Source organism: Gadus macrocephalus, chromosome 8, assembly GCF_031168955.1.
Source record: "Gadus macrocephalus chromosome 8, ASM3116895v1".
NCBI lineage: Eukaryota > Metazoa > Chordata > Actinopteri > Gadiformes > Gadidae > Gadus > Gadus macrocephalus.
The window spans coordinates 1932019-1943523 of NC_082389.1; the positions used below are offsets into that span (position 1 = coordinate 1932019).

Here is an 11505-nt window from a genome sequence, read left to right on the forward strand (position 1 = left end):
ATACATATACAAGTGAAGTTACCATATGCACTAAAACTAAAGTTAGAACAGGTATAGTTAAAGTTAACATTGCACAGGTGTGGACACGTACCTCTCTTTCCAGTGGAACGCAAACTGAGAAAGGAACGCAAAAATCCAGCATATAGCCACCACTATCCAATAGAGGGCGCACTTACACAACAAATAAATCTCCCAATGCCTAAAAACTACTAGGCCTACATGAACAATACAAGATTTTGGTGAAATAAAACTCACATAACCACAAAACATAAAATGAAAGGATACAAAATTATTTGTCATTCTTACACATGCAGTAGCTGATAGGTGCAGAAATTTACCCATTTAGATGTATTCGCAAAAAAATGTATTGTAATTGAACTACAGTAGTTGAGCCAACTCCCTCCTGTGCACCGGTGAAAACCATGCACATCATTTATTAATTAAACATATTATTTTATTAGTTAAACCCTGTGTTTATTTTAACCATCCTGGTTCTCTAATATCAATGTTCATAACACAACCAGTGTCTAGTGCACTCCTGTCGTGATACAAAAAAGGCACGAAAACAGAGAGATGGGCCCAGCAACCTGGAAAAACTTTATATCTGTGAGTGTTAGGCATTCTTTACTGCTTATACTTCCACTTCCTGAAGAGAGAGAGAGAATATTTAGATTAATGCACACAAGTAAAATGATGAGTGTTGGGCATCCTTCGCTAATCAGGTTGCCAAGTCCTGAAGAGAAAAGAGAATACATTTAGAAAAAATGCAAACATTTACAGATTGTTAAAACAATTAATGTTGGTGAAGCACTTAGACACACACAGACACTCAAATACACAAACAAGTTCAGCAATTGACCATCTGGTCCTAACACATAGCTAGGTGTTTAGGGAGAAAGGGAGTGAGGGGAAGAGAGAACAATAAGAAGAAGCCTTCAATTTAACTAATATTAGAAAGGGGGTATGGGCTCCATCTCACATCTATATGAATGTCAATAGGGGTTGTGAACGGCTGTCCAATGGGTTACCCTATTGTTGTACGGCGAACTCGGGCTCGTCTGGTGGGGGCAGACACTTAAGGGGATTCTGGGGCTGGGTGCGGAGAAAACACTAGTAGTTAGCTTCTTGGAAAGCAGGGGGTCACCTAGTTGGGACTTATAATAGTCCTCTTCTTGTGGTACAGAGGGAGATGTTGAGATAGAACTGGGAATATTTTTCTCTCAGCGAGCAGGGGGGGGAGGCGTTGAGATAGAGCTGGGAATAGGTCTCTTCGCATCCAGTGGTGGGAGATGTTGAGATGGGGGGCTACAGAGACTATGAGGAACTCCAAATATGGCGGTGGGGGAAACTACAAACGTATCAATCGATAAAATAAACTCCTCTGAGTTCTATCTGTCTGGCTGAAATATGCTGTACTTTATGGCATAAGGCCACCACTTAATCGCAATACACACTCTCAACACACTATCCGCTCTCTGCACTGTGTGTATACACATATACACAAATAGCCCTATGAGATCCTCTGATGAAAAGGGGTACTACAAACAGTATTTATTGTTAATAAAACCAGAGAGAGAGAGAGAGAGAGAGAGAGAGAGAGAGAGAGAGAGAGAGAGAGAGAGGGGGGAGAGGTGGGGTGGGGGGGGTTCTCGGGTGTAAGGGGCTTTGAGGGAGGAGGTGGGGACTTTACGAGCGTATGGGGTCAGGAGGGGGAGACTCGTACTCTTTAGTAATCCATCGTCTTTAATAACAAAATCCCAATCGATTTCAATGTAAAATGTAAGTATACAGTCCAGTGTGGTATCAGCGGATTGGCAGATAAGATAGTATCCCCTGTGAACGTCAGCTATGGAGCTACTGCTTAGGAACACAGACCGCGCCGGCCTCAGGAAAGGACAGAAGAATGGGGAAGTGAAAGATAGATTATTCTATTGTGGCCCGATCTACACAGAGACCTATAGTGGGGGACTTAACCTCGCACTTGGTACCAAGTACAATCGTTAACGATGAGCACTCAAAACAACGTCAAGAGCGGAGCATGAAAGACAAAGCCACTCTCTGGGGGGGGAGAAACCAAAGTGGAGGCTTCGAACCGCAGAGGGGAAGGTGTTTAAGCTATGAGTAAGGGGGCTTCGAACCGCAGAGGGGAAGGTGTTTAAGCTATGAGTAAGGGGGCTTCGAACCGCAGAGGGGAAGGTGTTTAAGCTATGAGTAAGGGGGCCGGGAGACAGAGCCTGCTTATCTCTAGACAGACAGACAGACAGACAGACAGACAGACAGACAGACAGACAGACGCGTCCACAGGCGCCAACAGACCACACATTTGTGGAGAGAGAGAGAGAGAGAGAGAGAGAGAGAGAGAGAGAGAGAGAGAAAAAGAGAGAGAAAAAGAGAGAGAGAGAGAGAGAGAGAGAGAGAGAGAGAGAGAGAGAGAGAGAGAGAGAGAGAGAGAGAGAGAGAGAGAGAGAGAGAGAGAGAGAGAGAGAGAGAGAGAGCGAGCGAGAGAGAGAGAGAGAGAGAGAGAGAGAGAGAGAGAGAGAGAGAGAGAGAGAGAGAGAGACGCTCCGCGTTTCCTCTCGAGGCAGAGCCACTGTATCTACCATGACTCCCTACTCTGTATTTCTCTCGGCTCTTTATGTATTTAGCTTTTGGTTCAGAGGCCTACAAGGTAAATCCCAAAACTATTTTTCTACCATTTGTCTCTGATATGTGTCGCCTATTGCTTTCATTGTTAGAACATAACTGTTTAACGATTAATCATCTATAGGGGATGGGCGTTGCTCTTAGATGTTTTTTCTCTATTCGGTTATTGCCCACAATGTAGGCTGCGCATTTCTAACCGTCTAACATTGGTAACACTTTAGATTACAGCTCGCAAAGTACTCCTGGACTTACGGCGTCATCTTTTGTACTTTTTGTGTAGCAGTACAGTACAAACCAATAATTGTATGAAAAACAAGATTTGAAGTTATGGAATAAGAGGGTAACAATTCTGGATATTAAAAAACCTTATACTGTGGTTATTTTTGAAATACTGGGTACCTAATATTTCATTACAGGGTACATATGACCTACTGAGCAGTAATCCAGCCATTAGGAGGAATTTTGCATACTACAGTTATTATTTAAGTACTCTGTCGCTATTATGCTAATTTAGGGAACAGCGTGACTATAATACTGAGCAAAGGGGAAGATGGAGTCATGACTTCTGTATCATGTGATTCTATTTAAATTCAGGATTTAGGGCCCATTTAATAGGCTATGTATGATGATGATGTTGTTTTGGGCTTTTTGTAATACTTCAATGTAATGGTATTACAACATTAGTAGTAAAAAATGCTAGAGTAGAGTAGAGAAATATATATGACTATCTGTATATATACAAACATTTCTAGATATAACTTGTTAATCAAAATGCATATACATGGTTAATACACTCTTCTGACGGCAAACTTTGAAGTTCATAGAGTTTGTTCTTCCATGTTGTGAGGCAAGTAAATAGAAACAAACCACTGCATAAGTTATGTACTTATGCAGTGGTAGTTCTCCCTTTGTTACATTCAGTTACATCGTAAGTACAGGGTACGCAGGCTTTTATCTATAGCTACATTTATAATAATAATAAGCTGTAGCATTGTCTGTTGTATGTATCTGTTTGTATGTGGTAGGCCGTTTTTGTTTCTTGATTAGTTTTTGATTTGTTTTTGTTTCTTGATGTGAAAAATTGTGATTTATAGTTTTCAATATTCAACAAAATTGTGTTTATTTATCTATTTAGAGAATTATGTATGCATGTTATAAAATTACTTTGTGTAATTTTTTCATTTTTTTCAGGGTACACAAATAATTCTTTATTTTTGCTGAAGGGAAATGATTTATTATTGGAAATTGAAACACCGAAACCCAAAGTTAACTTCTTCCAATGGAAAAGCAAAATAAGATCAAAATAATTCTTCATAATAACATATTATCCTGATGAATTTCAAAAAAATCAATTTGGAGAAAGGGCAGAGTTTTCAACAGCAAATTATTCTTTGCGAATAAAAAACCTAGCATTGAATGAAAGTGGACTTTACCAAGCATTGGATACTTCTAAGGACGCAGTAATTATCGCCGACTACCACGTCACAGTTCACGGTATTTTAACTGAAACAGAGAACAGACATATCATCAAAGCTGTTTCTTTGTTTGGATTTTAATGATCTCTCCTTGTTCTTTACAATTAACGTCATCCGTTTTTACAACATCCGCTATAAAACGATATGCTATGGTATGCTCAGTTTAAAACCTTTGTATTAAATGCCCTGTTTACACCTACCCGATAGTGGGCCCCGATGGTGCCCGATTGCTAAATCAGCATCTATCGTTATAACATCGGCAAATAGCGTGGTTGCATCGGGAAACACTGTTACTCTTCCCGGGAACATTGTTAGACAACGGGAAGAAAAGCTCAATGATCGGGCAACATCGGGTAACATCGGCAAAGAACGAACATGTTTGTTAATTTTGGGTCTATCGGGGTAGAATCGGTTACCAGGTGTTGCTATCGGCTAATCGGCTATAATCGGGAATAGAACGGGAGTATAACGTAAGACATCGCAAGTCGTTCGTGAATTTTCCTGGGGTACATCGGCTATATTCGTTAATCTTCCGCGCTTTATCGTCTTTATATCGGCAACCTCAACACACGAAAGACCCCCGAGAGACACCCAACCTAGGGAAGACATATGGATTAGCACGTTTATTACACGAATGCACACGAATTACACCCGATAGAGTCACGCTATTTATTTTTTACCCGAATTAGACCCGAAACATACAGATTGCAGGCCGAATTATACCCATAGTCTAACGACAAATAACGATTGTGACCAGATTGTGTTAAGGAAGACCCTCAATCTGTCACTTGGGTATAAATAGGGGGTGATGGATGGATGTCCCACTTTTATAATTAAAGGGGTGCCTCGCCCATTTAGAACCGGCGTTCTATTATTATAAAATCGCTATTGTAATATAAATAAAAATATAAATTAGAGCTGTCAAGCGATTAAAATATTTCATCGTGATTAATCGCATTAATGTCATAGTTAACTCACATTAATCGCGATTAATCGCAAATTCGTTTTCTATGCTAAATATCCCTTGATTTCTTTGTCCCATTAATTCTTCTTGTTTTAATTCTCTTATCAACATGGTGAAGTGCATCGGCTTGCCTTGTGCAAATGATTTTTTATTGATAACAACATTGGCATATACTGATCAAAACAGGAAGATACAAAAAAAGAGCGTATAGTGCAATCAAAATCTAAGCAGTCGTTTAGACTGCTTTGAACAAAAGTCATTTGAACATAGCAGTCAGGCTACTGCTTCTTTGTTTTGAGCCAAAGAAAAAAAATATTATTATTTTTTTAATAAAAGATTTGCGTTAATCGCGCGATAAAAAAATTGACGCCGTTAAAATTGGTTTGCGTTAACGCCGTTAATAACGCGTTTAACTGACAGCTCTAATATAAATAAATATCAGTCTAAACCAGTCTCCCCTTGGCCTTCTCCCGAAATGACGCCAAACGCGTCATTTGACGTATTTGGCGTCATTCGAAATGACGTCTGTGAGGGACCGGCGTGGTCGCCCCACGTATCTGGGATACGGGCAACTGGGTATCGCGAGTGTGGGCAAAAATGAGGGCAATGGACTGACGACTAAGAAAAGTGAAGTTTTAATCTCTCCAAACATTCACAAAAATAGAGCAACGTTCAAAATGAAAAGGAATTGACTGCATCAGTCAGCAAACCAAACTAAAATAACATAAAATAGCATACCATAACATAAGTTTCTCGTACTGGCCTCACTCCAAGCCAGCACCACCTTCAGCCCCAAACACCAAATGAAAAGGCCCTTAAAGGTTGGGTATGCGATTTGCGAAACGCCAGCAGATTTTGAAAATACACAACTCAAATGGTCCTACCCCCTCTCCTTCAACGCTGACTCTGACTCCACCCATTCCAAGTACCTGGACGCGCAATCATGCACGAGCACGAACAGAGATGCGCGAGCGAGCCAGGCTAGCGTAGGTTTTCGTTTAACAACATGGCACTACATTCAGCTGTAAGTTGCACCCAGTACCGCGGGAAGTAGGGGTGCTGGGGGTGCTGCAACACCCCCTGTCCGAGGCCCTGTCTTATCACAGAAAACGATCATTTCTAAAAACTCCGGCCAAAGTGGAGATTTCTGAAAACGCCGGTTATGTGTTGTCGTGTCAACGGGGAGAAACGGGATTTTAGGTTCTGAAGCGTCACATTATGCACCAGGAAATGCTTAACGTCATGTGAGCGCCCGCTGTACCGTATTGGTCCGAATATAAACACAAACCCCATTGTAAGACGACCTATATTTGGAAAAAAGATTTGAAGACCAGATCTTGTTTTTATGAATAAATAAATTGTATTCATTGAAATAATATACGAAAATAAAAAGGCATAGAATAAAACACTGCATTGCCACTAAACAGTAGTGCAAATAGGCCGTACTGATGACACTCCTCTGCCCCGCTGTGTTCGCTCTGGCTGTGGTCGCTCCGAACTGTTTCGGCCCGTGGCAAAGCGAGTCATCCTCGCTGCTGTCCAAGGCATTTTGAGACGCAGCATTTATTTAATGCTCATATGACCTAGTGCCGAAAAAAGGTTATATGAAAAAGTGTGAGGGGAGCGGTGGTGCGCTAAACTTGTTCTGTGAGCAGCTGGATGTGAACCATGGTGTGAAGAAAGTGAACACAACGATCGATTTTCAACTGTGCGCGCATGCACTGGTGTAATTGAGCTGCGCTGCTATATATCTTTTTTATCAATGTAACGAGTTGCGAGTCTAGTGCAGGCTGAGTTTTTTTTTTCCAGCACCCCCTGCTGAGAATACGTTCTCGCGGCTATGGTTGCACCAGATGTTATAAACATTAAACGGTCACATAAATCATTACTATTTTTAGAAAATGTATGTTTGTTTCATATAATTGTATTGGAAGTCCTGGTTTTCACTAGGGTTGCTGCGGTGTGGACATTTTCACAACGAGTAATACACTCGTCTCAACACCGGTATTACCGAGTATAAACGGTATAAACTTTGAAACTATGTCAACCGCCACACAAGCATCGGTTTTTAGACCCTTCTCGTCCTTCAGTTGCCGCCAACGTTCGAAAGCAGCGCCTAGGATTATTCTTGATTTCAGTTTTTCTCTTTCAGCGTTTTTATTATCAATTACTCTCTGAAAAAGAGTTTTCCTTCTCTTTGCTGGTGGTGGTGGTGGTGGTGGTGGTGGTGGGGATGGTGGCGTCTTGTCTGCCATGGAAATTGTCTTCTACTGCTAGGTCCAAATGTGGATTAACTAGTTCCAGTAGCTACCGCAGGATAACAACAAACAGGAGCTTGCTCTGGGTCACGAGCTCTGGGTCACGAGTACTGCACGAAGGGGTCGCGCGCGGGGCGCGGGGGAGGGGGAGTGCAGTACGACCGTTTGATTGATGTACTTACTGTCCAATGCAACGAGGTGGCAATCCAAATGATTGGCTGGAGTTTTTCGAGCCCTGCCCGTTCCACAGATGATTGACTTGTTTAATTTTCATGTCAGTACTTCTAACTCAGTGGCTGTAAGCGGGTTATGATAAGGATTTCAAGTAATTTTGCAAAAATTGCCAAAAAAGCAAATTCCGTACCCAACCTTTAAGTAGGGAAATGGTAATTAGACCAATCACGGCCATATGGGCCAGACCATTAGCTGGGGGAACATTTACCTAAAGCTAACAATCCAACATAACTGAACAGAAAGTACATTGTGTGAATACTAAATAAACATGATACTAAACAAACAATCACCAAATACATATAAACCCACACCCTGTGCAGAACCTAAAGATATTTACAAAACAGCTGTTTCTATCAACACCCCCCTGGGCTATTCCCTGATACTCTGATCCTAAGCTCCCTTAGCATACTGCCCCCTACCGGGACGGAAGACCAATTCTATACCAGCCCAATCTAATATATACACACACAATATAATAATAATAATAATTCCTCTAATGCGGGACAGTGAGAAGGGGGAGGATTTCACCTTCTCACAACGTCAAATGACGCCAAACGCACTTCGGGTGTCTTCCCTGGCATAAATCGTTATGTTATCGTTATAACATCGGGTATGTGTAAATGCTACCCCGATAAATTGACCCGATCATACATTTTTAGCCCGATGTCACCCCAATCACCCCGACTTCCACATCGGTGGTCCATCGGCCGTTAGCGGCCATTAGCGGGATGGTGTAAACGGGGCAAAACTTGTACTAAACTTATTTTCTCTATTTGAGAAAGGATGATTTATAGCTTGCATTAGTCCTATTCAATGTGATATTGTGTTAACTTAGTAGGCCTGCATCATATATCCTCACAAATAAATGTATGCACATTTTTTAATTACTTCCTGTGTAATCTTGTTTATTTTTTACAGGGTCAGAACATCATACCTCTACAGTTTTTTTGCTCAAAGGAAAGGATTTATTCATGGAAATAAATACACAGAAACCCAACGGTCTCTTTTTATGGCGCTCTAAATCCAAAAAAATAATAAGGCATCATCCCGATGGGCAGACAGAATATTTCTTTGACGAAAGGGCAGAGTTTTCAAAAGAAAATTACTCATTGCAAATAAAAAGCCTAGAATTGATTGACAGTGGAATTTACCAAGCAGTAGATATGAGTGGTGAAGAAGATAAAGTTATTGCTGAATACAACGTCACAGTTCAAGGTATGTTCACTGAAACAGAGTACAGACATTCGATACAAGCTGTTTGTTTGTTTGTATTTTAATGATATCTAAATATCGTTGTTCCAGAGCAGGTATCACCAGTGGTCCTGAATGTGTCGCCTGGGTCTCCCAGTCCTAAATCCTGCAATGTGACCGTGACCTGTAGCACTCAGAGCTCCTCCTTAAACTCCACCTTCACGTGCACCCCTCGGACCTGCTCTGAGGATGGAGGAGACCCAGCAGAGGTCGTGACCTCTGATGTCTCGCTCAACCTCTACCTGTCAAATGGTTTGATCGCCATCTGTAACCATAGCAACAAAGTGAGCTGGTCAAACGCCACGATGGAGATAAAACCTCTGTGTTTTAAAGATGCTGGTAAGATCACAGCAAATACTTATTAGTGAAGGGCCGATTTGCAAATGTTCTTGTTATGCCACTGCTTTTAATTCCGTCCTAAAGCTTTTCCTCACATAACCGATGAATACAGTGCCATCTATAACACCCTTCATACAGAACACCATTCATCATTAAGACATTTATTAATTTGGCTCAGTGCATTACTGACATCCATGCATAGTAGCGCGTTAACTATTCCAGAACAGACTTGAAGTCCCAGTTATTGAAGTTAGAGTGGCACTGTTCGATGATGTTGATAAATCCCTCGTCCCTGTCAGGTCGGCCAGTGCATCGGACAGTGCATTAAAACAATGTCCCTGCACTTCTGTCTCTCTAGTTATCTGCAGCTCTGTCAGTGATGTTTCTACTTTAGGAGTTTATGTTTTCTGCATGTTCGTGATAAAGTTCTTCCACTGTTTGATTCCTTTCTCTGTATTTATTTCTTGACAGTTTTTCATGAAAACAACTCAAACTATGAGAAATTAATCATCCTCTGTCGGTCGGTCTTGGTCATTCCTATCATCATTTTGGTCATTTTTTATTGCTGGAGAAAAAACAGTAAGTCACATTAGTCTCCACTTTTACCTAATGAAACAAATATAATGTTATTATATTGTATTATTATTTGTGTATCGTTCTATTTTCATTGTCTTTGGTTCTTTTGTCTGTAGACAATCACCTCAAAGGCCATTCTGATCAGGTAAGGCAATTTCATACTTTCCGAATTTGGTTCACATCTCACATTTTGTTAACCACTTTGTTTTTAAATTGTATCTTTATTGAGGCCACCAAGTTTCAAACATCGTAGGATACTTTTCCTTTTACATAGTTTCTCTTATGATTTACAGATTCCTGATATATAGGAAAAACAAAATACAATAAAAAGGAAAGAAAACCAAATACAAAAATATAACTACAAGGATTTTTCATCCGTGTCATTACCTCATATCAATAACAGTTTTCTTTCCAGGCCCTTTTTTTTTTTTTTTTTAACAATAAGAACCGTTCAGACAAGGGGGAGTTTCACTATGCCTCTCTAAGAGAGATTAAATAAAAAGAAAAAGGACAAGCATATATATATATAGATATAAACAAATACAGCCAAAAAAACGAAGAAAAATAAATAAATAAATAAATAAAGAATGCTTCAGACAAAATCTGATCGTAAGCCTATATGTTCAATATACTGTGGCAACCCCCTTCGTCGGCGGCGGGGATTCGGGAATTAATGAATGAAGCAGGGTTGCGGTGCAACGGGTTTTATTGGAAAACCAGTCACGAAAGGGAAATCATATAAACTAAGGTTCTTCCGTAATCGGGAATAAGGGCGCGGGACCTCCTGGTCCAGCCCTTCCTCTGGGTCGGCGGGGAAACAGCACCCGACGCCTCCGGCTTACTCCTGGTGGGGAAAACGTCTCGTTAAAACACGTCTCTTCCTGGTCCGCCCTCCCTCTCGTCTCCCCCGTCCCCAGCCCTTAAAGCTCCTCTCTCCTGGTCCCCCAGGTGCCCCCAATGTTCTTGATTCCCTGGGCCCGGTTGATGTTCCCTCTAGCACAGCTGGGTGGAGGGGGAGGTATCTTCCTTCCACCACCCGTCCACGGGGCGGGTGCTGCAGCGGCTGGCCCCTGGCCCGTGGCATGGGGTTGCCACACACCCCCATCCTCAGCAGCAAGCCGGGGGTTCCTCCTGTTAGCCCTAGGCAGGCGTCCCTTCGGGATAGTGCGTCTGCGTTACCGTGGGCCCTTCCGGGTCGATGGACCACCTGGAAGCGGTAGTCTTGTAGGGCCAGGAACCAGCGCGTCACCCTGGCGTTGGTGTCCTTGGCCGTTGCCATCCACTTTAGGGGGGCGTGGTCGGTGACCAGGCTAAAGTTCCGACCGAGGAGGTAGTAACGGAGCTTTTCTAGGGTCCACTTGATTGCCAGCGCCTCCTTTTCCACCGTTGAGTATGCCCTTTCGCTGGCCAGGAGCTTCCGGCTGATGAAGGTCACCGGATGCTCCTCTCCTGACCGGACTTGAGATAGAACGGCTCCCAGCCCCACCTCAGACGCATCCGTGTGTACCACGAAGGGGAGGCTGAAGTCCGGGGTGATGAGCACGGGCTCGGTGCAGAGAGCCTGCCGTAGGTGGGAGAAGGCTTCCTCAACCTCCTCCGTCCACTTCACTCGGTCGGGTAGAGTCCTCCGGGTTAGCTCGTTGAGGGGGCTGGCCAGTGTTGCGAACGCGGGGATGAACCTCTGATAGTACCCGACTAGTCCCAGGAAGGACTTCACCTGTTTCTTGGTGGTCGGCCTGGGCCAGGTCCGGATGGCTTGCACTTT

The 11505-nt window shown here is 42.5% G+C and overlaps 1 long non-coding RNA gene across 1 annotated transcript; it reads left to right on the forward strand.

The window, feature by feature from the left end:
• Window positions 1-2537: 2537 nt before the first annotated feature.
• On the forward strand, window positions 2538-9002 carry LOC132463713 (uncharacterized). Its single transcript, XR_009527112.1, has 3 exons — window positions 2538-2668; window positions 3835-4137; window positions 8877-9002. It is a non-coding gene; the product is annotated as an uncharacterized LOC132463713 (long non-coding RNA).
• The last annotated feature ends 2503 nt before the right edge of the window (window positions 9003-11505 follow it).